The sequence below is a fragment of the Urocitellus parryii genome, chromosome 5, assembly GCF_045843805.1.
Source record: "Urocitellus parryii isolate mUroPar1 chromosome 5, mUroPar1.hap1, whole genome shotgun sequence".
NCBI classification, from domain to species: Eukaryota; Metazoa; Chordata; class Mammalia; order Rodentia; family Sciuridae; genus Urocitellus; species Urocitellus parryii.
This window is the reverse complement of record NC_135535.1, coordinates 6,758,313-6,770,600: the sequence shown is the minus strand read 5'-3', so window position 1 is coordinate 6,770,600 and position 12,288 is coordinate 6,758,313. Positions and strand designations below refer to the sequence as shown.

General features: G+C 55.3%; 1 pseudogene; it reads right to left on the bottom strand.

The window, feature by feature from the left end:
- Nucleotides 1-3,935: 3,935 nt before the first annotated feature.
- LOC144254858 (cytochrome P450 2D17-like) lies at nt 3,936-7,768 on the bottom strand (annotated as a pseudogene).
- Nucleotides 7,769-12,288: the final 4,520 nt, after the last annotated feature.

Here is a 12,288-nt window from a genome sequence, read left to right as displayed (position 1 = left end):
GAAAAAATACTTTATTGTTCCTGGATTGACCCTTGCATATTGCTAGAATAACAACAGATTAACGTTCAGGGCTGGGGCTTCAGCTCAGTCAGACAGCACTTGCCCAGCTTGCATGAGGTCTTGGGATGGATCCCCAGCATCACAAGGAAAAAAAGATTTAATTCAAAATTTGAGGCACAGATTATACGGAATGCCTATAGTTAATGCACAGCCATAAAGGGAAAAATGGTTTCTCAAACCATTGTTTGGGACCATCTGTACACAGCTGAAGTAATCAAGTCCCTGTGGTACTGGCAGGAGGAAAGACAAACACAACAAATGAGATTCCTGAAAATAAATCCTTCTGGACAGTCATGTGACAAGAGTGGACAAATAATGACGCTCCACCACATACACATGAACTGAAATGCTCCTATCACCTGGTCACACTGAACTCAACACGGAGCACAACTGCCTCCGCCATCCATACAGTGACCTGCGCCCAGGCGTGGCCTAGGAGGGGGACGAGGCGCTACCGCCTGGCCCAGGTGTGTAGGGGCTGCACCCTCTGGTGTATGCAGGTAAGCCCTGGGTTCTGCAAACAAGGAATCCCCTGACAACACAGTCCTCAGAACATTCCCCACATTAACCCTTTCACTCCGTGTGGCCAAACGATTTCCAACAACGGTGCCGACACCATTCCACGGGAAAGACAGCCCCTTCCAGAAACGGTGCTGGGAAAACCGCACGTCCACACGCACAGGAGTGAGCCACCCTCAGCCGGCACCTATGCAAAACTAACATTGGATCAAAGTCCCCACCGATGAACTCAAAAACCACGAGGACACAGTGGACTTCATGAAAATTGAACCCTTTGGGCATGGGAGGCCGCTCTCCACAGGGAGAAGGCCACACAGAGTGGGAGAAGACGACCCCGAGAAGCACCTCCAACTAGAGCAAGGCCCTGCGCCCGTGGGAACAGACCACCCCTCACCCACCAGGACGCCTCTTACCAGAGGACAAGCACCAGCTGGCACGGGGGCCACGCTGGTCTTCCCAGCTACCCAGCAGGCTGAGGCAGGAGGATCACAAGTTCAAGACCAGCCTCAGCAACGTAGCGAGGTCCTGTCTCAGTAAAACAGAAGCGGCTGGGCAGGTGGCTCAGTGGCAGAGCTCTTGTCCTAGAAGGCACAAGCCCCTGGGCTCAGCCCCAGTACAGCAAGAGAGGAAGAAAGGCAGGGAGGAGGGGGAGGAACCAACCACAGAAAACAAGGGCTGCCAGCTTGGGCAGGGCGTGGAGCCCTGTGCTCTGGCGGGAACCTCAGTGGTAGAGCCACCGCGGGAAACAGCACAGTGGGCCTCAAAGATGGAAAGAGACTTGCCCCGTGAGCCAGAATTCCACTTCTGAGTCTATATCCACAGGAGCTGAAGGAGGGCCTCACAGACACCGCTGTACCCCCACGGTCACAGCTGCAGGTGGAGGCCAGTGTCCTCTGGCAGGTGAGTGGGTCAGGAAAGCAGGGGACAGGAGCCCTTATCCACAGAGACCCACCCCAGGTCCCAGGGGATGCCTGAAGCTGCGCACGAGCCATGCTGCACACTGTGCTGCTGTCCCTACCCACTCGTGCCCACCAGGAGGGTTAATTTGTAGCCTGGGCACAGCAGGGACCATAACACGGCTGACCCGGGAGCTGGCCAGCAGTGCCCTGCAGTGAGGGTCTCTAGGTGTGGCCTCCTGCCAAGTATCTTACTGTCCGCACCCGCCCTTCAGCCTTACTCTACAGTGGGGATGCGGGGATGATGACTTGGTGAGCTCGACTGAGGTGAAGGATGCAGACCTGCAGGACACTACTACTGTTTTGTTTTTTAGGTGCCGGGAGTTGAACCCATGGCCTAGTCGACTGTTATGTAAGTGCTCAAACACTGAGCCACGTCCCCAGCCCTTTTCCAAATCTTATTTCGAGACAGGGTCTCACACATTCCCTAGGCTGGCATCAAACTTGCAATCCTCCTGTCTCTGCCTCCTAAGTCACTGGAATTATAGATGAGTGCCAACATGCCCAGTGGTTACTGACCTTCTTACTTGAACACAAGCCCAGCATAACCACTGAAGATGTTGTTAACTCAGACTGCTGCTAACTGATGAAGCGGCTGTAGCATATACAGCATGGACACGCTGGATAAAGGCATCCCTCATATCCTGAATACGAGTGGGACCGGAAGACCAAGGTGGAAGATGGGAGATTTGGCCAAGCTCCTCAGAATGGCACATGGTTTTAAATTCCTGAATTGTTTATTGGTAGAATTTTCCCTGTAAAATATTTGGACTGTGGTTGTCCACTTTTCAATGAAACCAAGGAAGGAGGAACAGGGATAAGAAAGTAAACTGCGTACCCACACAATTGAATTATTCTGTCTTAAAAAGGAAGGAAGCACTGAATGAACCTTGAAGACATTATTTTAAGTGAAATAAGTCAGTCACAATAGATAGATGGATGCTTCTAGTTCTCCGGATTATCTATAGTTAAATTCATAGAAGCAGAAAGGAGAATAATGGTTGCCAGGGGCTGTGGGGAGAGAAAGTGGGAAGCTTTGGTGTAATAGGTTTTTGTTGTTGTTGTTGTACTGGGGATTGAAGCCAGGGGTGCTTAACCACTGAGCCACGTCCCCAGCTCTTTTTTATATTTGACTTAGAAATAGGGTTTCACTGAATGGCTTAGGGCCTCACTAAGTTGATGAGGCTGGCTTTAAACTTGTGACCCTCCCAAACCACTGGGATTACAGATGTGTGGCACTGTGCACAGCAGTCTACTAATTTTAAGGATTCTGTTTTTCCAGATGAAAGAGTTCTTTAGATGGGCAGGTGATGGTGCACGATGTCAGTGTGCTTGGTACTGCTCAACTGAGCGCTTGAGACAGTGAAAATGCAGCTGAGGGCAGCTCAGGGTGAACACCAGGAGCCAGCATGGTGTGCCCACCTGCAGTCAGGTTTCTTGGGAGGCTGAGGCAGGAGGACTGCCTGAGTCCAGAAGTTCCATCCCAGCCAGGCAACACTGTTAGAACCTGCCCCTCCCCCACAAAAAATACTTGCTGAATATGCACAAGGACTTGGGTTCCACCCCTGGCACCACCACCAAATTAAAACAGACACACACACACACACACACACACACACACACACACACACAATGTGTGTGTAGTATGCTTACAGTAACTTTCAGGTACAAGTCTTACCACAATAAAGAAACAACACAGACGCTCACCCAGAGCCAGTGGCCCTTAGAGGACAGTTGCTCAGCAGGACGGGATTCCATCCCACATTCTAAAACACACGCCTGACTCCTCTAGGGCTGCAGGAGACCGTCCCTAAGGCCTGGGCACATCCTTCTTGGCAAGCGCCTCTGTGTACCTGGGGCCCTTTACACTGGGGGGGCACTGGGCCATCTCCTCTGGCCTGGGAGGGGACAGGGAGTGAGTTGTGGCAGCTGGCCATGGGGCAGCTCCACCCCACCTGACCAACCCCAAGAAAATCCCTGGACACAGAGGTTTGGTCAAACTTCCCTGGGGAGCAGGTCCCACTCCCTGTGTCACACCATCTGCCAGGCAGCCAGGCTCAGCACTGATGTCTGGCAGAAACCTGTTCACTTGTCCCCTACTTGAGACCCACAGAGTCCAGACTTCTGCCTTTAGTTGGCCACCAACCCAGCAGCCAGTGATGGGTCTCTGTGGGTGTCATGGAGCCAGATGTCACCTGCTGAGCACCAGGATGCCCATTTCTCACGTGCATTCAAGGGGTGCAGTCAGGAAGGATGAGGCAGGGGGGGAGGACTGGCTTCAGACACGTGGCTGAGGACCCAACAGAGCCAGGGGCATCTCAGAACAAAGTGGCAGTGACAAGACTGGTTTATTGAACATCAGAGCCCCATCTGGGGGCAGGGTTGGGGTCTGCACCTCCTCTAGTGGGGCTCAGCACACAGTTGGTACGGGGACGGGGTCATCATGGTACCAAACACGCCACAGTCACTGGGCCGGGCTTGTCCAGGGGGCACCAAGAAGCTAAAGCGCTGCAGGAGGCAGGTGAAGAAGAGGAAGAGCTCCATGCGGGCCAGGGGCTCCCCAAGGCACACACGGCGGCCTGTGAGGGGGACTCGGGCTCAGTCAGCCTGTCCCTGGCCTCCACCCCTCCAAGGAGCCCTGGGGAGGGACAGGGAGGCCCCAAGGCACCTGCTGAGAAAGGCATGAAGGCCTCCCGCTTCACAAAGTGGCCCTGGGCATCCAGGAAGTGTCCAGGGTGAAAGCGGAGGGGCTTCTCCCAGACGGTCTCATCCTTCAGCACAGACGACAGGTTGGTGATGAGCGTCGTCCCCTGGAGGAGGTGCCTGCCATGAGCAGGGACTGGGAGGGGGTGTCAGGACTCCTCTGGTCTGGGCAGATTCTAGCCTGCCCACACCTGAACCCTTGGAAGTAACCCTCGGTTCCAGAAGATTCTAGAACCTTGTCTAATGCCATGGCAGACTGAGTGACAATTCTCCCATGCATGTCCACACTGTCCTCTCTCCCTGACTGCAGTGTTCCTCTGACAAGCTATGGCATCTCTTAGGTTGTCACTATACTACTTCAGAGGTTCAGGGAAAGGGCTGGCCTTTCTGATACTTTATATCCCACACCTATTCACTCTGGGGACAGCCGGTATCCAGGAATCCCAGATTAGATGTATCTCCAAAACACAGTGGCCATGCTGGGGCCACTAGCTTACAGGTGCCCCTGGGATTGGGAGGAGGGCCTCAGGCCTACCTTGGGGATGAGGAAGCCCTGCACTTCAACATCACGGGATGTCATATGGGGCATACCCAGTGGGATAATGTCTCCAAAACGCTGCACCTCTTGAATCACAGCCATGGTGAAGGGCATGCAGGCCTGGTCCCCCATCTCTGGCTGCCGCACCTGCCCTATCACTTCATCAATCTCCTGTTGGATACGGCCTGGACAGAGAAGAAACCCCACAGTATGTCAGCACCCAGGGGCCTGCACCCTGACCCTCTCCTATGTCAGGGCTGTGTCCAGATGAGGAAGATATCACTCTTACAGGACCCTTGGCCAAGCCCAGGCTTGGAAGGCAGATGTCCCAACTAAGCTAGGGACACTGTCTCTACCTTTCCTCCCTCGACCTCCCAAAGAGCTCCCAGCAAAGCTCACGCTGCACGTCTGGGTGCAGGATCATGAGCAGGAGGGCCCAGGCCAGTGTGGTCGAGGTGGTCACCATCCCCGCAGTGAACAGGTCAAGCACCACGATGCGCAGATTCTCATCATTGAAGCTGCTCTCAGGGTTCCCCTTGGCTTGGGTCAGGCAAAGAGGACAACACAGGAACAAGGAAAGAAGTCAGTGGGTGATGCACAGGTCCCACCTTGCCTGGCCTCAGGCCTCACAGGACCCTCAGCCCAGATCCCCTAGCCCATCTCAGGCAGCCCCACCTCACCTTCTCCACCTCCACCAGGAAGGCGTCAGTCAGGTCTCCCGGTGGCTGGGCTGGGTCCCAGGTCATCCTGTGCTCCTCCAACAGCTCATCCACCATGGCCACGAAGGCCTTCTGTGCAGGGAAGACCCTGCCAGGCAGCCCTGGGATGCGCAGGAGCACTGGGACCGCATTCAGCACCTGTGACAGCCACAGAGGGGACCTGGGTCCTTCCTGTGCTCCTCACTCTCCTGGAACACACTCAGGTCCCAGCCTCCTCCAGGGTGGACCCGGGCCTGCCTGTCCCACCCAGTGACCAGCTCCCTCCCCAGAGCCAGCCTCCAAGCTCTCTGCTGGCCTGGGCTGCCGGAAGGAGCAGCCCACCATGGGAATCTGGAGCTTGTGTGTCAGCTGGACAGCGGGCACGGGCTCATTTTCCTCTCCTGGAGCCCTCTGACCCTGGCCCACCTGTCCTGCTACTGTTGGAGATGTGCTCACCTCCAGGCCTTCCCTCTTAGTGTCTCTCCAGGATGCCCTCTCCCATCGCCCCTGCATGCTAAACCTCTCCTGGGAGGCCTGGTTCATGGGGCTGATCCAGCAGGGATACCTCCTGGATGCCCCACCGGCACCCGCACCATGGGCACCAACCCAAAGTGCTCCTTCAGCGCGTCCTCAGGAAGGTGCAACATCTTGGCCAAGCGCTGGTCATCATACTCAAAGCATCGGGCATAGATGAGGGAGGAGATCACGTTGCACACTGCTCTGTTCAGCAGGGTCATGGGGTTAAAGGGGCATCCTGGGAAGGAGCAGGCCAGTCAGGGTGTGACCCCTGTCTCCCAGGCCTGCCCATCTCATCTCCTCCTGTGCCCCTCAGCCCATCACCCACCTGCCCTGTTAGTGAAGGCTGTACAGAGGCAGCTGGCCTCCGTGGTCACCCACTGCTCCAGGGACTTCTTGCCCATGCCGAAGTTGCGCATGGTGGACACGGAGAAGCGCCGCTGCTCATGCCAGGCTGCGGTGTAGGGTGCCAGAACAACCCCTGGGGGCAGGACAAACACGTGCGTGATCCTTGGCTCTTCCCACCTTGGTCCCAGCTCACCTAAAGTCCCTTAGTCCCTTAATCCCTCCCCCGCTACAAGCTCCTCCCCTACGTTCCCCCTGTGCGCAAACCTAGGTGTTCTGCTGCCTTAGGTCCAGACCCTCTCTTGATCACTGCCCCTCGGGCGCCGCCCTGGTATTCTGTGCCCCTGCCGCGGTTTGCCTTTGGATCGAGGCCCATAGCCTAGATGCTCATTGATGGGCATATTCGGCCGGTCTGCAGTGTCCTCGCCCCGATTCACCTGAGCCTAGCGCACCGCCTCCAACCCGTTGAGCACAACCATGGAGGAGGCCCAGTTGAACAGGTTCCCAAAACGGTGCTGCAACTGCAGGTGGAGGGTCAGGGCACCTGCCAAACCAGGGACGCGGCAGGAACACATGACCCAGCCTCACTGCACAGCCTCTGGGGACACAGTATGAGTACAGCAAGATAAGATCTGGCCTCATAATGCTGGAGAAGGTCATGGCCTCTGTGGTGGAGTAAGTGAAGTCTGACCGCTTTGGATCAGACCACCCAGCTATGCCTTTGCCAGAACCAGGAGATGTCAGTGGGGACCACTAGGGCCCACTTTACAGATGAGAAGACAGGGTCACAGAGGTGAGCAGTGAGGTGCAAGCCCCACGGCAGCAGCAGATTTGAAGCAGTCCTTGTGCCTCTCTTGACCTGGAATCCTTGACTGCTGCTCAGGGCCCTGGCCCCTCCCCCTTCCCCAGATCTCTGGATTACATCAGAAGGGTTGGGGACTTGCATAATTTATACCCCCCAGGTGGATTCCAAACCAGCTGCCAAGTCCCCTCTCCTCTGGACTTTGTCCTCCCACACCTTTGCTCTTGGAAAGTTCACTGTGACCTTAGGCCTCCCAAACGATTCTCAAACCTGCTTTTTCGTGGATGCCCAGCTTCCTGTCCAGCCTATGGCCTCACCCATCACTCCCTGTCTGTGGTTGGGGTCAACATGACCTCTGCTGCCATCTACCACTGGCTCCTTTACCTTTTGGAAGGAGCTGGGCATGTTCTGGAAGTCAATCTGCAGCAGGTTGCCCAGCCCGGGCAGTGGCAGGGGGCCTGGCGGGTAGCGTGCAGCCCAGCGTTGGCGCTGGTGCATCAGGTCCACCAGGAGCAGGAAGACGGCCACTGCCACACTCAGGGCCCACAGTGCGTCCCCGGTGAGCAGCCCCATGGCTGCCGTGCTGTCCACGAGCTCCTCTGGCACACCCGGCTCTCCTGGCCACTCCAGGTACCTGGGGCCAGGGAGGACAGTCTTGTTACACCCTGGGCACTTGACTGCCTGGGCCCTTCCCTTATAAAGGAGCTGAGGCTGCCCTTCGCCCTCTGCCTGGAGCCAACACACTCTGTTGACTGTGCAGGCAGAGGGTGCAGGGAGGGGCCAGGGCAGGGCAGGGCAGCTACACAGGTCCTTGCCCCTCCTTCCCCCCTCAGTTACTTACCCAGGGGAAGGAATCCAGATCGGGAGGAGAATTGCCCTCCCCCCACTCACTCTGCCCTGCTCCATCCAGGCTGCTCCAGAACTGTGGTCCGACAACACTATCCCCAACTCTTCTTAGGCCCACACCCCAAATGTGGCACGCCATCTCTCACAAGGCACCTTCACATGCTTCCCTACCTCGCCTGCCCGCTCCTGGGGAGCCCCCACTTCCTCCATTTGTCATCTACATCTGATTGGGGCCTTAGTGAGGTCATTGTGATCAGAGGGCTATGGGACATAGAGTGCAGGAGAATGAGGTTCTCCACCAGAATTGGTCTGTTTTTCATCACCACAATGAAATTCCTGAGGCAGGATACATTATAAGAAAAGAGAGTGAATTGGGCTTATAAGTCTTGAGATCCAAGGGCTCATTTCTGTGAAAACATTCTTGGTGGCAGATACCTGAGGTATCAAATTGCAAGAGACCAGGAGTGGGTGTCCGTGTGTGCGGTGTGTGGTGTGTGTGTGTGTGTGTGTGTGTGTGTGTGTGGATTTAGTGGGTCTCCTTTGCTCTCTTCTTATTGATTTAATTGGGGGGCTCAATTCTAATTATTTTTTTTCTATTTCTAATCACTTCCCAAAGGCCCTAACTCTAAACATCGGAGGTCACATTTCCAGCACCTCACAATGCGATTGAGTTAGCTGTAACATAAGGAGCCATCAGGGACACGTGACCCTTACCCAAACTGCAGCAGCGCTGGTTCTCTTCACCTCCCACTGCACACTAGACACGCACACTCACTGAAACCCACACATGCTCACTCACACACCCACCATACCACCCATGCTCAGATCACTCTGGTATGAACAGCCTGGGTTTATCCTGGGCAGGCTCTCCACAGGCACAGCCCAGCACCAACAGCCTGGTTCTCAGTGACGTGGCGTTGCCTGGAACAGACTCTCCAGCCTGGAGACTGCTCCCAGGGAGCCTCAGGCCCCACCTGGCTCACTGTCCAGCCCGCATTCCTGGGCTCTGGCCTGACACTGGCAGCTCTCATCTGGGTGTCAGCAGGCCACAGGGGGGTGGTGCGCTCACTAGTCTCCTGACCCACCAGTGGGTAGAGCCAGAAGCCCCTTGCCAAGCCTGAACAGCTCCCTCCAGCCTCTTCCTGAGGGACAGTCCTCGCTGCTCTGGCCTCTAAGGTTGTGATTGACCTTACATGCTGATGTAATTGAGGCTCCTTCCTTTGTGAGGAGTTCCTTCTTGCTGCTTCAACATTCTCTAGGTTTTTTCTTAGTCCTGGTGATTGACCCCAAGGTGCTCTTCCGCTGAACTTTACCCTCAGCCCCCTGCCTTTTATTTTTTGTGACACAGTGTCATTTCGTTGCTGAGGCTGGCCTCAAACTTGCGATCCTCCGGACTCATCCTCCCAAGTCAGTGGGATCCTAGGTGAGCATCGCTGAGCCCAGCTTCTCTAGGCTTTTGACAGTTGAGTTATGATCTTGTAGTTCATCCTGTCGGTGGTTCCTTGAGCTTCTTGGATGTGTAGGTTAATATTTTCTCATCCAACTTTGGAAGTTTCCAGCCATTATGTCTTGAAATATTCTGTGTAGAGCTTTCTCTCTCTCCTTTTCTGGGACTCCCACTATGAGTGAGTTGGTGCACTCGGAGGTCCTGAATTGCTGTCCTCTCTTCTTCATTCTTCTTTCTGTTTCTTGTGGTGGACACTTTCAGTGGATCCATCTCCACATTTGCTGATTCTTGTGTCTATTTAACACCTGCCCTTGAGGTTCTGACGTGAATTTTCATTTTGATTATTGTCCTTTTCAACTCTAGCATTTCTCTTTGGCTCCTGTTCATAACTTCCTTCCTATTGGTGATATACTCTAGCCCTTCAGTTTGCAGCCCTGCTTTTCCTTCTTGATCCTGGAACAGATTTTGAGTGTTCCTGTGAAGCTTTTGTCCAGCTGCTTCAACGTCAGGGACAGATTCCATTGGTGGCTTGTTTTCCTGTGTATGGATTATGTTTTGTTGTTGTTGTTGTTGTTACTTTGCATGTCGTGTGACTTTTGGGAGAAAATGGGATGTTTCAAATCTGTCTTGTGGTTTATACATTTTTACAGAAAACAGACTCCCTGCCTGCCCAGAGTTTGTCCCTGTCATTTGTTGGGATGTCTCATTGCTACTGAGTTTTCAGAATTCACTCTGCAGCTTCTTACCGTCTTTTCCTCTGTGGCCACTGACGTCTGCCCAGCGAGCTCAGTGTTCATCTGAAGACTGCTCAGAGGTTTCCCTCATTCCTGGACCCAGTCAACCTCCCAGTCCCTGCAGAGGGGCTCTGTGTCCCTGGGGGTGATTCCAAGCTCAGCCAGGTGCTTGGCCACCTCAACTTTGCCTTCAGGTCCTGTTGGCTTGGGACCTCCAGGTGAGTCAGAGGTGAGAGCTGAGGGCCCGGTCTTCCTGAGCAGGCGCTTGGCCCTGCATGCGGGCCCGACCTCCCAGACCCCCAGGAGTGGCCAGAGCTTTCCCACCTCTGCAGGCCTCAGGCCTCGGCTCGCCCCTCAAAGCTTCCTGCTTTGTGTATGATCTGCTCCAGCTGCCAGCCGTTGCCTGGGGTAGCTCTGGTCCTCATCCCTGTCTCTACTTTCAACAGAGTCTCCTGAGGAGAACGCAGTTTCACCAGGGGAGTCCCTGGCACCAAGAGACCACCCTGCCAGGGCGATGACCCGGGAACCACCAGATAGGACAAGTATTGACAGTTCTCTGGGGGTTGAGGCCCAGCGTCCAGCCCCGTGGGTCCCCTGGGTCACTGCTGGGCTTTGCTGTGAAGGCCGCTGCTCTTTGTTGAGGACAGTGCTGGACTGGAGGGTTGGGATGGACTGGAGCAGGATAAGAGGCCGCGAGGTGGCTGTTCTTTTCCAGACTTCTGCCACTTTCCTTGAATGAGCACTCATGGCTTGTTGGGGCATCTTACTTAATAAATTTTTTTTTTTAGTTGTTGATGGACCTTTATTTTATTCATTTTTATATGGTTCTAAGAATCGAACCCAGTGCCTCACACATGCTAGGCGAGTGCTCTGCCACTGAGCCACAGCCACAGCCCCATCTTAATTTTTAACGATTTTTTTTTTCTCATTTGCTTTTTCTTTGGGGGCACAGGCAGCACTAGGAAGTGAACTCAAGGCCTCATGTGAATGTCCCCCCGCTGAGCTACACCCGCAGTCCCGAAGGCCAGACAATTTTTTCCAGTTTTCGCATGGCTCTGGTGGTGGGATGAATTTGCAAAGGCCATTTCCATGAGACCGTGTGCATGTGAGGGGTCTTTAGAGGTCGGAAATTCTCCTCATTCAGAATTGATATCAGTTTGGCTGGACAGTGTTCTCCATCCGAAATACTTCTCCCTCCAGGGTTGGAGGACGCTCCTCATGGTCTTCCGCCCTCAGGGGCAGCTGCTGAGAAGCCTGCTCTGCCTTCACAGTTCTGCATCTCAGGCTCAGGCTGGGACACTGTGCTCAGCAGGAGAGACCCCATCAGCATCTGGTGTGGACGTCAAGGTTGGGGACAGCTCACTCACAGGGGGGAGGCGAAGCCACCTCACTGGCCCCATGGAGGCCACAGGGAGAGCAGGGCTGGCGGCCAGCAGGTCCAGATCAGCTGGAGAGAGCCAGGGAGGGAGACTGGCCTGGGCACGAGCGAGTGGTGGGGGAGGCAGGGGGAGGCCTTGCTCACGTGGGCAGGGCCTCGGCAGTGGGACTCCAGTGGGGGCAAGGAGAGCACCCAGGCTTTGTTTGCCACTTCTCCAGATGCAAAGGACAAGGGAAGAAATAATCCTGCTACAGGCTGTGAGCCTGGAGCATGAAGTGATGGAGTCACCTCCCTCTACCTGGGGAAGAAGCCCAGGGAGGCAGACCTTGACCTTCCTGAGTGCGCCCTCCCTCCCTCCTGCCTCCTGCCTGGGTTGGCAGGACTGCAGGCCCCTCCCCCCTCCTGGCTGCACATCGGCCTCTGGTCACAGTGGCTGGTCCCTCACGTCAGAGGGTATGCTGTCCTGGACAAACGTTCCCCCAGCAAGACACCCACAGGGCAAGCCTGCCTGTGTGTTAGCCTGTCCTCCCGTGATGGGGCGGCCGGAGGAGGCCTGGATACGGGAGGCCCAGCTCCAGAGAAGCTCTGGCTGGGCTGCTTCCCAACCTTCGATACCCCAAGACTCGTTCAGGAGGTAGAAAGGATCCAGACTCCTGAGAGTCTCTACCCTACAGGCCCCGTGCCTCCTTTCACGAGCCCCATGCTGCTCAGGCAAACCTAGTCTGGTCACACCCACACTCTCTCCC